The sequence below is a fragment of the Camellia sinensis genome, chromosome 3 (assembly GCF_055761805.1).
Source record: "Camellia sinensis isolate YWXY chromosome 3, ASM5576180v1, whole genome shotgun sequence".
Classification (NCBI taxonomy): domain Eukaryota; kingdom Viridiplantae; phylum Streptophyta; class Magnoliopsida; order Ericales; family Theaceae; genus Camellia; species Camellia sinensis.
Window position 1 is genome coordinate 201,193,486 of NC_138963.1, and position 13,865 is coordinate 201,207,350.

Sequence of the window (13,865 nt, forward strand, 5' to 3'; positions counted from 1 at the left end):
GAATTAGATTTCCATGGAGTTGGCAAGGTTTGCAGCGTTTGGTGTACATTTTGGTGTCCGCCTCCATGGTAAACCAATAATAGCCTATATATAAGAGATGTTGGAACAGTTTCGCTCCACCTTGGTGCTCCAATCCATGAGCAAGTTCCAAAACCTTATGAATTTCTGCTCCGGATAGGCACCGTAATGGCTTCCCATCAAAGCCATGCCTGAAAAGTTGCCCTTCTTGCAAAAAGAATTTCGAAGCTCGCTTCCTGATTATTGCGGCTGCGGAGCGGTGCAGTGGCATTGACTTTTTCTTTGAGGTAATCTATATATACCGGATGCCAGTCGGAGGTGATTTCTATGAAGTTGTATTCAGCCTTTGGAGGGAACTCCACTTGGTGCACTTCCCTTGAAGGCCATTTGCTTCATTGGCCATGGTAGGCCAATAATATCTTCGTCGTTGTAGCCTCCTACAAAGGCTTGCATCTCATGTCCCACAAGAGCGATTGTGAACCCCTTCTAACTTGGAATTGGCTTTGATAAGGTTGATGCATCGTGCCAATAACCCCTGAGTCCCCTCTAATAGAGGACTCCTTGGTAAATTGTGAAGTGTTTGGTCTTACTCAAAGGTAGTTTACTTGAAGGGGCACAGAGCTCATCGATGATTGGGGCTCTCCAATCAGCGGGTTCTTTTCAGGGAAGATAGTTATTACTGAGCATGGCACGGAGCGTTTCAGAACTTCTATCTTGGTTGATTCTTCTGAGAATTCTACCTTAGAAGCCAAGGTGAGAGGGCGTCCGGGTGTCGATTGTTAGAGCGAGGAGCATGTTCTATCCTTACCATGTCGAATTTGTTTGTCAATCTTTGGACGATGTTTTTGTATGAAGCCAGAGGAGGCTTTTTGATAGCATAGTCTCCATTGGTCTGCTCGACCACCAGATTAGAGTCGCCTTTGAAACATAAGAGACTTACTCTGCCTCATTATTAAAGCATCTAAAATCCAATTTATATAACAAATTGACTTCGGTTTGGTTTGGGAAAGAAAGTCTATTCTAGCTCCTCCCCCTTTGGAAGTGGATGATCCATCAAAGCTCAAACTCCATTCTCCTTCAGCGTTTACTTCAACGGCTTGGAACTCATCTCCTGGCAGTTCATTTAAGGGCGGCTCATATTCTTCGTTGGGGAAGTGAGCCAAGAGGTCGGCTAGCGCTTGGCTCTTAATAGCCTTGGGGGCTTTACATGTGATACTATATTCTACTAACGAGAGGAGCCAATGAGCTGGCCTACTGGAGAGAGCTAGTCTAATGAGAAGGAATCAAATGGAATCACTCCTGGTCATGAGATGGATGGGGTAAGAGAGGAGGTAATGTCAAAGCTTTTTGGCGGTGAAGACTAGGGCGAGGCAATGTCGCTCAATGGGGAAATATCGGACTTTAGCCCCTTGGATAACTCTGCTTATGTAGTATACAAGTCGTTCTAGTCCGTCGATTTCCTGGGCGAGTAGAGCTCCAACTGACTTCGGTGTAGAAATAATATAGAGTAAAGGCCTCGCCAGTTGAGGAGGAGTCATAGAGAGGAGAAGTTAAAGCTGACTTCACCCCTTCGAATGCTTGTTGGTGCACCTCATTCCATATGAACCTGACATCCTTTTTCAGCAATGAGTTGAAGGGTTGTGTTATCTCAGCTATAGCAAAGATAAACCGTCTTAGATAAGATGCCCGGCCAAGGAAGGTTCTCAACTTGTCTATATTCGTTGGTCGTGGCATATTTCTGATGGCGGCGACCTTTGCTGGATCGGGTTCTATCCCGTAGTGGTGAACAATGCAGCCAAGGAACTTGCCGGTAATGACTCCGAACGCGCACTTAAGCGGGTTCATTAAAAAACTGTATTTCTTGCAACGTTCAATGACTTTTTGGAGGTTTTTCAAGTGAATAGTTTCTTCTTTGGATTTTACCAGCAAATCATCAATGTAACACTCCAAGGTTTTATGCAATATATCGTGGAAAATAGCTGCCATAGCTCTTTGTTATGTTGCTCCTGTGTTTTTTAATCCAAAAGGCATTACGGTATAGAAAAAGTTACCTATGGGAATGCGAAATGCCGTCTTGGGGGCATTCTCTAGAGCCATCTTAATCTGGTTGTAGCCACTGAAACCATCCATGAATGAAAAAATATGGTGTCCAGCTGCTAAATCAATCAAGGTGTCTATGTTTGTGAGTGGGAACTCATCTTTGGGGCAAGATTTGTTCAGGTCTCTAAAGTCGATGCACACTCGAATCTGTCATTCTTTTTTATGACTGGAACGATGCTAGAAAGCCATGTGGGGTGCTGGATAGGTTTGATGAATCCCTGCTCCAAGCTGCCTCGTCCTTGATGTTGAGCTCTACCTCAGGCTTATAAAAATCTGACACCTTGCTTGACTGGGCGAGCTAGGGGGATGACGTTCAAGTGGTACATGGTAACTTCTTTGTCTAGGCCTAGCATTTCTTCATATGTCCACGCAAAAATGTCTGAATACTTCTTAATTAGCTCAACGAGGGGCCCTTTATGTTCTTCTGGCAAATCTTTGCAAATGAAGACAGGACGCTTGGGTTTTCCTTCAGGGCCTATGTTGATTTCTTCTAGTTCTTGTTTTTAGGGCCAAGGGCCGTCTTGTAAGCATTCTGGAGCAGACCTAACCTCTGTAATTCATCTTTCTTTGGGATTACAACCGAGCTGGCGGGAGCTTGGTTAGGGGATGAAATGGATGCCTTAGTAAGGAATTCAACTTTTGAGCCCCCAGCTCTATCCAAGTGACTTGTTGAAGGACCATTGAATTTGCCAAAATGCTTTTCTATTACTAAAAGAGCCATGGCTTTCTTTTCCTTTATGTTTCTCTTGTCTTTGTTTTTTTTTATTCTTTGCCCTTGGAGGACATTAGGCCAGTGTAGACAGAGCGTAGCAAATGTGATCTTTTTCATTTGGTTTGTGACAAGCGATTGCTACTTCGTCTGGCTGGGGGTTGGCATTGGTGGCACTTGCCAACCCCAGGGACCATCATAAACGGTATACCACTCTGCCATCCTTTGTTTGGAACCTCATTACTTTAGGGAGCTTTCTTGAGGGTTTTGATTTGGCGAACGTCTTTCTACAAGGTGGTGATGCATCTTCTTCAGAGAGGTCATCCCAATTTGGTATGGGAGTCCTTCGGAGCGGCAAGGGGGGCCCATCCCCATCAACGTGATTGTAAAAACTGCGTCCGCCATATAAGCTTCATCTACCCGAAAGGGTTTTTGAGAGCCAATTATGGCTACTACCTCATTGTTGTAAATTGCTTTGACACATTGTGGTAGGTGGAGGGGATCGCGGCGTATCTGTGAAGCCAAGTTCTCCTTAAGAGAGCCTGATAGGTCGTCTTAGCTTCTATGACATGGAACTTAGTGGTGGAACGGATTGTTCCTACTGCTAAGTCTAATTAGACATGCCCTATGGTTTTGATTTTTTGATTTCCAAAACCGGTGATGGAAATTGGTTGTTTGACTAGGTGTTTTTATGAGATCCAGACTACCTGGAAACTAGAATAGGGCATTACATTGAGTGAAGCCCCTCTATCCATGAATCCTCTTTGAAACTCCATTCCATTGATGAACACTAGGACGTAGAGGGGACAATTATGTGGGAACGATACTTGCTTGTCTGCTTCGGTAAAGGTTATTGGCAAGGAGTTATCTCAGAACACTTTCCTAACCGATCTGCTTACACTCATGCATGCCTCACCATTTTGCTTTGCAAGTCTTAAAAAGGCCTTGGTATCTTCGAAACGTGTTACTTCAGAAAAGCCAAATTGGTCAAAGAACCATTTGAACTTTGTCGATTTCTTAAGTGCTATCGTATGCCAAGTCTCGAAGTTTGGACAAGTAGGACTTGTGAGCTTAGAAAGCTCACACACCATTGGTTCTTCCGTCTCGTCATAATACGAAAGCATCATGACCGTCTTGCCATTATCTTTGTGACGGGGGAGAGGATCTTTTAAGACGTCCTCTATCTAGCAATGAGGTAGCTCCAAAGCATTGCCAGCCATCATCTTTCGAACTAGGGACCTAAGCGCCCAACATTCAGTGGTAGGACGTTTGACGGAGCGATGGTATATGCAGTAGTCTGCCCGTGCTTGATCTTTTTTGGCGACAGGTCGCCTTAGTTCAGGGAGATGAACTTTTTCATCTTCTACCCAGGCATTGAGGAGTGCTTGTGCCTCGTCCACCAAGATAGGCAGCAATGGGGGAACTTGATCAAATTTTCTCTTTTTTGCTTGGAGATTTGTTCTTCCTCCATTGGAACCTTCTGTTGCATATACTTCGTGGCTGCGTCTGTTAGGCCTCCATGAGGAAGGTAGAGGTGCTGTTGCCCGCCATGAATGAGGCTGTGAAGCTTCCCTTCATGCCCCCGATCTTACTGTTTCATTTATGTTTCGAGCTGCAGCGCATAAGGCAGAAAAGTCAAGGAAGTAGTGATTGATCAACTGGAGCTTGTAAGTTATAAGCATCCCTTTGATGTACATTGACACCAGTTGATGTTCTTCCATCGAGTCTTGAATGTCTACTACTTTTTCCTTGAAGCAGCAGACATAAACAAGGATGTCCTCCCCAAGTCGTTGTGTTTCCCTCATAAGATGAAGAGTGGTTAGCCTTTCTTCGACGTAAAAGAACTTGATATAGAACTTTTTCACCAAGTCTTCCCACGAAGAGATAAAGCCAACGACGAGGTTGGCGTACCATGAGAACACCCAATCTGTGAAGGACTTGGAAAACTCTCTCATGCGAACGTTTCGGTCTTCTCGGTAGACACCAAGGGCATCGAGAAAGCGCAAAACGTGCTCCCCAGCATTCCCTTTTCGTACGTCAAAATGGACAAACTTTGGTCTAGTGTATCCTGCCAGATATGGAAGACTTGCGATATGAATAGGGTAAGGGAGACAAAGATCCAGTTTTGGAAAGGTAGGAATGTGACCTTTGTTTGTCTGAAGTAGGTTGTGTATGTGTTCCTTCACTTCGTCCAATGTTAGGGGTTAGACTAAAAGGACCTGGTCTGATAGAAGAGCCGGAGAGCAAGTTGAAACCATTATGGCGGGAGTTCTGCCGACCAAACCGACTTGTGGCGAGGGCGCTTGGCTTCAAGCCAATGGGGGGTGCGGAACAGCTGTCTACCCTCCTTCTTGGTTTTGCAAGTTGTTTCGAAGGGCGGGGTTAGCCTTTGAGTTATTCTGAGCTGATGGCAGAACTCCATTCTGAGTTGGAGCCCTTTTCAAGCTTAATAGGGCATCCATCAAGAGTTGTTGGTTCTGTTGGAGAGAGGTGACACTCTCAACCAATGCACGAAGTTATTACACTATGGCTGGTTGAGAGGATTGTTCCTTTGAAAAGCCGTCGGAGTTGTGTTTTGAGGTCTCCACCAGAGCCTCCCTACCGCTACCTTAGGATGTCACTGTGCCGGTTCCGGTGTTCTTTTTGGGTGCCATGTGAAGTAGGCACCACTCTTCCCCAGTGGAGTATAATGTGGGTGATAGAGATTAGAGGCGATCGATCGTTGACCTCTGGGCAGATTGTAGGCACTTTAATGGCTTGAGATCACTGGAAATGGAAGAGGAGAAGACCAAGGCAAGCTTAGAGAGAAAATGGGTGACAGTGAAAGACCTTGAACATTTAATATATGTTATGTGATTCTTGTTACTCTTGTTGTGTCTTTGTGGCCGCACTTATGATGCCGTTATATAGACTCCAGGAGAATTGGAACCCAAGCAACCTCAAGACAGGTGGCAAGTTCTCCTCAACTCAACAGGAGGGCGATATCAACCCTACTAGCTCTGTCCTACGATTCAGGTCCTTGGAAAGGTTGCATCATAGGAACTGCAGGTGCAGGCATGATATCTTGAGAGGCGTATCATATGTGCATCAGATTTAAGTGTAAGGTCAACGTCTCTTCTTTTAAGCCAGGTCAAAGAGGGAGCTATCACTGCAGGAAGATAACTATGCGACCTTGACGATCCCAAGGTCTTAACCTCCAATCCACAATCCTCCAATAATCCCAAGCGAAAGTGCCTAGGTCCTGCTCCCAACCTAGGCAGCCAAGAGGGTGAGTGCATGGGTGAGCCAAGGGCTCATCCTAAGCAGTTTAAGTAAACATAAGAGAGCCAAACATAGGTGAGCCAAGAGTCCAACTATGTTACGATGAGCTGGGTTAAGTGGGTAGAAAATATATTTCTTAAGTCAGGCCATGGACAGCTCTAGTTGAGCCAGCTCTATCAAGGTGAGTTATGGTCCTGTTTTTCATACTTGGTGGTGTGTATGCCCCCGTTTAGGCTAGGCATACAATCCCAACTCATCGTGGTGCCTCAGAGGTCTACCACGTGGATGTGTAGTGGTGTTGACGTAACGCCCGTAGGGCTCGCCACATGCCAAGCATAATATAGTTACCCACAGACCCTAAGGGACACCCCAAGTTTGTAAAAGGAGCTATGGACAAAGTAGGCTTTGGCTCAAACCACCATACGCACGCAGCCGCCATCGACCGACTGAGTCGAGCTGTACCGAGCGTCAATGTAGGTCGAGTTGATCCTAATATCAATTTTTTAGACAAAATTTATTTAAATTTATTCCCAAAAATTCTCGTGAGAAAATTATTTTTCAAAACGAAATTAACTAAAATTTTGAGCCAAATTTGAATTCAATTTTTTGTCTAAAAAGTGCCTCCTCCAATCCGAAATTCCTTTCTATTTTCCAACAGATTAAACTATTCTAAACATATTTAAAACTGCCTAGCAAATTCGAACAAATTCAAACTGGTTTTCTAGCAGATCTGTTCAAGTTTGAATTGCACCTATTCAAATTGAAATCTTACACGTGGCATTTCCTGAAGGTCACCAATCTGCTTATAAATACTATAATTTTTCCAGCAGTTAGTTCATTCCGAAATTCACTTGTTACTTTCTATTTTTGCTCTCTTGCATAGATATTTTCTTCATATTAGTTTTAGACACAAAATTTGAGAGTATAGAACACAGGTTCTAGTTCACCATACAGATTGTTTTGGAGTGCTACTACAATCTGTGTAAAGATCATTATATCCTAAGAGATACACGTCATTTATCCGTAAGCACCGAAGCGGGGCAAATCTGTCTTAAGGACAGAGTGTCACACACTTGATTTGATCATTTTTGTACTTATTCACTTCGGTAAATAAATTTTGTAAGTAATTTATTTGATTTGGTTTCAAGTTATTTATTTTACACAAAAGATTGTTCCAACAAAACATTCATACCATAACTACAAAATACTTCAAAAATGGTAACGGTTATGTAATTTCTTATATTGTGGAGTTGATCTCTCTATATAAACACAACCACCATCTCACAGGGAACCGCAACCAACTAGCAAAGCATCTCATGGGTACCCCAATGTTGATCCTCTTTATTATTCATATGATCATGTCATTCTCATTGCTATCGTTTTCAACACCACCATATAGCTTAACTGAAGGCTCATCTCTCTTCATGGAGAAGCCAGACGATGTTTTGATTTCACCAACCAGTGTATTCTTGGCAGGATTTCACTCCGTCGAGGATAATGCTTATTGCTTTGCTATTTGGTCTAGTGAACCACTGTATAATAGGAGTCACACTATAGTCTGGATGGCCAACTAAGAACAACCCATTAATGGAAAACTCTCACAACTCTCCTTTCAAAAAAATGGCAATCTCATCTTGACAGATGCTAGCCAATTCAATGTTTGGGCCACTGGCACTAAGTCAATCTCTTTAACACAATTATTATTGTACGACAATGGTAAACTTGTTCTTCTTACTTCGAAAAGTTTAATTCTTTAGCAAAGCTTTGATTCACCAACTAATACCCTTCTTCCCAACCAACCACTCACCAGAAACAAAAAGCTTATGTCATCTCAAAGCCAAAATAATTATTCTTCTGGTTTCTATAAGCTCCTTTTCGACAATGATAACATCCTCTGTCTTGTCTTTGATGACCTTGAAGTAACTAGCGTTTATTGGCCAGACCCATGGAAAAACAGTTGGGACGCTTTAAGGAAGAGTTTCACCAATAACAGAACTGCAATGTTCAATTCCTCAGGCCATTTCAAGTCAAATGACGACTTTTAGTTCAGGGCAGCAGATTTTGGCACTGGGATTCAAAGAAGATTAACCATGGATCATGATGGCAACATTTGACTATACAGTCTGGAAGAGAGAAGCAAAACCTAGACTACGTCGTGGCAAGCTCTTCTTGAACCATGCAAGATCCATGGTATCTGCGGACCCAACAGTCTATGTACTTATGTTCCCCATGAGAAATTTGGTAAGAGTTGCTCTTGATTACTAGGGTACAAGATCAAAAATGATAGTGATTGGTCTCTTGGATGTGAACCAAATTTCAATCCCCCTTACAATGATTGTGATCAAGTTGGTTTCCTACAACTTCCTCACGTTGAATTCTGTAGCCTAGGAAGCATAGATACGGATACGACATGATACGGATACGACGATACGACAAAATCTAAAAAAATAGGATACCGGTACGGTTAGGATACGTTTGTGAAAGATATATTTTTTAAAATTATTAATAGTGAGTTACACATGAGCTAAAGAATGTTGAGAAACCACAATGTAATTTTATAATCAAAATACTAACTTTTAAGAATTTTGTATTAATTTAAGCTAGTAGCTTGTTTACTTTTTAAATTTTTAATAGGTCTTGCAAATATTTCATTTCAATATCAAGTTTAATATATTTATATTACGATAATAGAACAATTCACAACCTGTCCTTATGCTTTTTCTTTTGACACTAGAGAAAATATTGTATTCAAGTTTACTTGCTTATTTATTTATTGATATTTAATTTTACTATTGTTATATTCTCTTGTTAATTCTTACTTTCTATGCAGCTATAGGGGACATGTATGAAATAATTAGGATACATCAATTTAATAAATTTTATTATTTAACTCATTATGCTATTCCCATCGAAGAACTTAACAAAGTATTAGAAAGATATTCTTATATTTATACTTGTAATTATATTATATTTCTATGCAAGAAATATTACAATTCTAATTTTATAAAACAAGTAAACATGACTTGGAGTATCCGATAGTTCAAAATTAAGTATCCGATACTCCAAAATTAATGAAACAATAATTAAGAAGTATCCGATACTTAATAAGTATCCGGTACTTATCCGCAAGTATCCAATGAGTATCGGTATCTGATACGGATACGATACGGATACATCACCCTATTTGAAGTATCTATGCTTCAAAGTCTATGGCTATGATATTAAGTTCCATGGCAATTATACCTTGAAGAATTGTAAGAACACATGCTTGAAGCAATGTAACTGCTATGGGTTTCAATACAAATTTGACAAGGTCTGTGGCTTTTACAACTGTTTTATAAAGTCACTATTGTTCAATGGATATCTTTCCTCTCATTTGGTAAAACAGTTGGTAAATAATATATTGATAACATAATATATTAGAAAACATTGAAAAATAGACTTTGGAAATAGTAACTTGGTAAAACAATTGTAAAAGCCATGGACCTTGTCAAATTTGTATTGAAACCCATAGTAGTTACATTGCTTCAAGCATGTGTTCTTACAATTCTTCAAGGTATAATTGCTATGAAACTTAATATCATAGCCATAGACTTTGAAGCACAGACACTTCAAATAGGGTGATGTATCTGTATCGTATCCGTATCAGATACAGATACTCCTTGGATACTTGAGGATACGTACCGGATACTTATTAAGCAATATAATATATTAGAAAACCTCACAATAAAATAAGCAATATAATTCACTTGATTTGAATGAAATCATATTAAACAAAGAAAAAAAAGTAATGCTAAAAGAATTAGACTTTTGCGAGAAGAAATAGACTGGTCTCTTATGTGGGTTCCAAATAATTTTTTAATTGGATCAGTTGTGAAGCTTGCCACATTGAATACTATTAAGATAATTCTATGAGAAGTTCGTACTACATCTCAATTTTTAAATCATTCCAATTGGCCATAAGCAATAATTTAAACAACTTAAACTTAATTCGATCCAGTGGCCCCTCAACTAGAGCCACCCCATACTTTCCTTCTAGCCTCTTAATGTTTGAGTTCCAATCTGTCTGAATTAAATATTGTGTATAACGGTGATACCGCGTGGTGATATTACCAATCAATAACAAATCCCAAATGAGGTAATGAGGATTACATTGTTGGGCTGATAGGAGAGGAGATATTAATCTAATCCTATTTGTGGTCTTTTGTTAATAGGACGCCACGTTACAGTCAAAATTTATTCCCACCATGAGTCCAAACCAATCCCTTGATTTCTTATCCTTCTAGTCCATAGAAAAGTTATAAATGTACTATGAAAAAATTCTATAAAAAATAAAGTAAAACACTAGAAAAACGAATTACACGACATATGAGAGGGTAATTTATATATAAATTTGGCCGAGCTAGGTAATGGGTCATTCTGTGGGCCACAGTAAGAAGGATTGAGTAAAAGGGCCTTGTAATTAGTTCGGTCCGAAGGAGTTTGGTGGTTAGCTCAGTCACCACGGTTGGCGCGGTAACAGTTAGCTTGGTCATACTATGTTGGGCCGAAGTATGTTGAGCTTTCCTCAGAACCTTGCTAGTGGTTAGCTCGGTCCAAACTCATTGTGGGTAGCACGATTTCGGACAACCCAGTTGGAATGTCAACCGAGGTGCACGCGCAGTGAAAGGAAGAACTGAGCTAGTTGGAGCTCGGTCTAGTCTGCGACTTTAGCGTGGCTATGTTATCTCGGTCGTATTGACATCCAACCATGGTAAAACCATCTCACTTGCTTTAAGCAGTGAGGGGGGTGTTGAGGGATAAGCATTATCTTTCAAAAATGTGATTCCTAGGAGAACTCTATATGGAGGAGTAAGAGTCTTACTAGGATTGTGCCACACGGAACCTATAAAAGCTCATAACATCACCTATGGAGGGGTAACACAACATTGATTCCCGAATACATAGAGCTTTTTGTCTATTTGTCTATTTTGCTGACTTAGGCATCGGAGAGGTATCCGACACACACCCGCCGGCTAGCTCACGTTTGTGTTTTCAGTGAGTAAAGCGACGTCGTACGGAGGAGCGCAGACTTGATTAACAGGATTATACGAGAAGGTTTATTTCTTTCCCGTACAATTGGCGCCGTTTGTGGGAAAACCAAACAAAGAACAGAACCTCTTGATCAAGTTTCCCTCGCTAATTGAATGGCGCACAACGAAGATTTGCCGCAGTCCGCCGTCGACGGACAAACCCCAGAGGGGGGTGGGAGGCGCGAAGGTTTGCCCTCTAACCCTCCTATGGCGGACTTAGAGCCCCAGCGACAGAATCCCCGGAGGGATGTAAGGGGGAGGCGGAACAATAGCCTCTGTCGCTCACAAAGTCCTGAAAAGCAAAGGCGGAGGATCGACCCTCAAGTTTTGGAGGATCGGGTAAAGGAGCAGGACAAGTTAATCAGGAAGATGGCGGCGGACATGGAATTGATGAAGTGCCAGATAAAAGGGAAGGGGGTGGTGACAGGAGCGGGGCGCAAGAGTAATACGCCTCCTCGTCACTCAGAAGATCGTGGTAGGCATACCACGCCATCACAAGCAAAGAGTAGAAACCTCAGGACAGGCGACACTCAATCAAGGACTTCCAGAACTCGTTACTCCAGGTTTGAGAGAACGAGATCATTGAGGTCTTACACTAAGGGAAGTACCTATCGGCCCTCACATACGCACCAGACATCATCCAGGCAAACGGAGTTGCCTAGGTCGTCCGACTTACGGACTGTGCTTGATGAAATGGCACGACGGAAGGAGGATGCCAGGGCACGCGACCAGTACAGAGTTTCAACCCCTTCAGTGGTTGGCTCCTCGAACGCATGGAAGCGTCGAGGTTGGAATGCCAATACCGCACCTTGCCTATGAACCAATAGATAAGGCACTGGCAAGACTACATAGCTCGCCATTCATTCCGGCGATTGAGAACGCACCATTACCTTCAGGCTTCATCCAGCCTAAATTTACCACGTACGAGGGGAAGACAGACCCTTATATGCACCCAAGCCACTTTCGCCAGGTCATGGCAGTATACAGGCGGAACGAGGCTTTAATGTGCATCCTATTCCCATCCAGCCTTGGCCACCTAGGTTTAACCTGGTTCGAAAGGCTACCAGAAGGCAGCATAGCCTCCTGGGCGCAATTAGCAGAGGTGTTCGTGACAAGGTTTAGAACGAACACCAAGACACCAGTAGAAATCGATCAGCTACTCTCCATTGACATGGGCGACAAGGAGACATTGAGATCTTACAACAGTCGCTACTGGGAGACGTTCAACCAGATAAGGGACTGCCCCACCAATCTCGCCATCGCATAATACAAAAGAGGACTTCCAGTCGGAAACAGATTGAGGGATTCGATTACTTTGACTCCACCCCTCACGATGGAGGCCTTGATGGAGAGAGTGCACCAACATATTCAGGTGGAGGAGGATGGCGCCCATGCAAAAGCAAAATCTGGTACCACAGCAACACCAGATAAGAAGACTACGGCAAAAGTCAACACAGTAGAACGTCCAAGCAAGAATGGACGAGGTAGGCGAGACAACGAAGAGGACCGAGATAAAAGATGGTTGAGAGTCTGCACTGCCATTACCACGGTATTCAAGAAACCAATCTACCGAATTCTCAGTGAGATACGCAATGAACCTTTCGTCAAATGGCCAGCTAAATTAGGAGAGGCACAGAAGGACTACGACGAAAGATCTCGATGCAGCTTCCATAAGGAAAAGGGGCATCGTACTGAAAACAGCACGCCGTTGAGATAGCATCTGGAAGAGTTAGTGGCAGTTGGTCACCTGGACCGGTACATAGAAGGAGGGACGCAGCCAGCCCCCCAAAACCACGATCACCCAGACGGAACACTGACTGACGCCCCACCTCAAGGCGTGATAAACGTAATACATGGGGTATTCGAACCTGAGCGAGTATGTGAGCTCAGAGGAATGATAAAGAAGGCTGAGCACTTAAGGGAGGTACTAAGTGCGCAGCCCACCATTAAAAAGGGAAAAACAGAGGCCACGAACGTCATGTCTTTTTCAGACAAAGACTTGGCAAGGATATATTGCCCTCATAATGATGCATTGGTCGTCACTCTCCGCATCAAGGATTACGACGTCAAGCGAATCTTGATCGACCAAGGGAGCTCATGTGAGATAATGTATTACGAAACCTTCAAACAATTGAAACTGGAAGACAAAGACTTGGCACCTGTCGTATCTCCCCTGATCGGATTCAACTCAATGCCAGAGTGGCCAGTGGGCAAGATTATCCTCCCAGTCAGAGCAGGAAGCATGGCGAAACAAGTGGAATTCTGGGTGTTTAAACTCCCCTTCCACTTACAACATAATCTTGGGGAGGACATGGCTGCACGCTATGCAATCGGTAGCGTCAACCTACCATCAAGTAATACGGTTCCCCAACGAAGCTGGAGTAATTGAAGAGGTCTATGGAGACTAAATTATGTCCAAGCAATGCTTTGTCACAGAAAATGGCAGCCGAGCTGCCAAAGGGTTTGTTCAGATGGTAGAAGAACCAGAGAGTAATGAATTGTTTGTGGATGTTGGCAAAGCCGCTGAACAGAAGGCAGTGGAAGACTTGGTACAGGTAAGAATAGATGAAAAGGACCCGGATAAGTTCTTTTTGCTTGGCTCATCTATGTCCAGCACTGAGAGAATAGAGATCATGAAATTCTTGACCTCTAACATCGATGTGTTTGCCTGGACACCGTATGACATGCCTGGCATTGACGCAAGC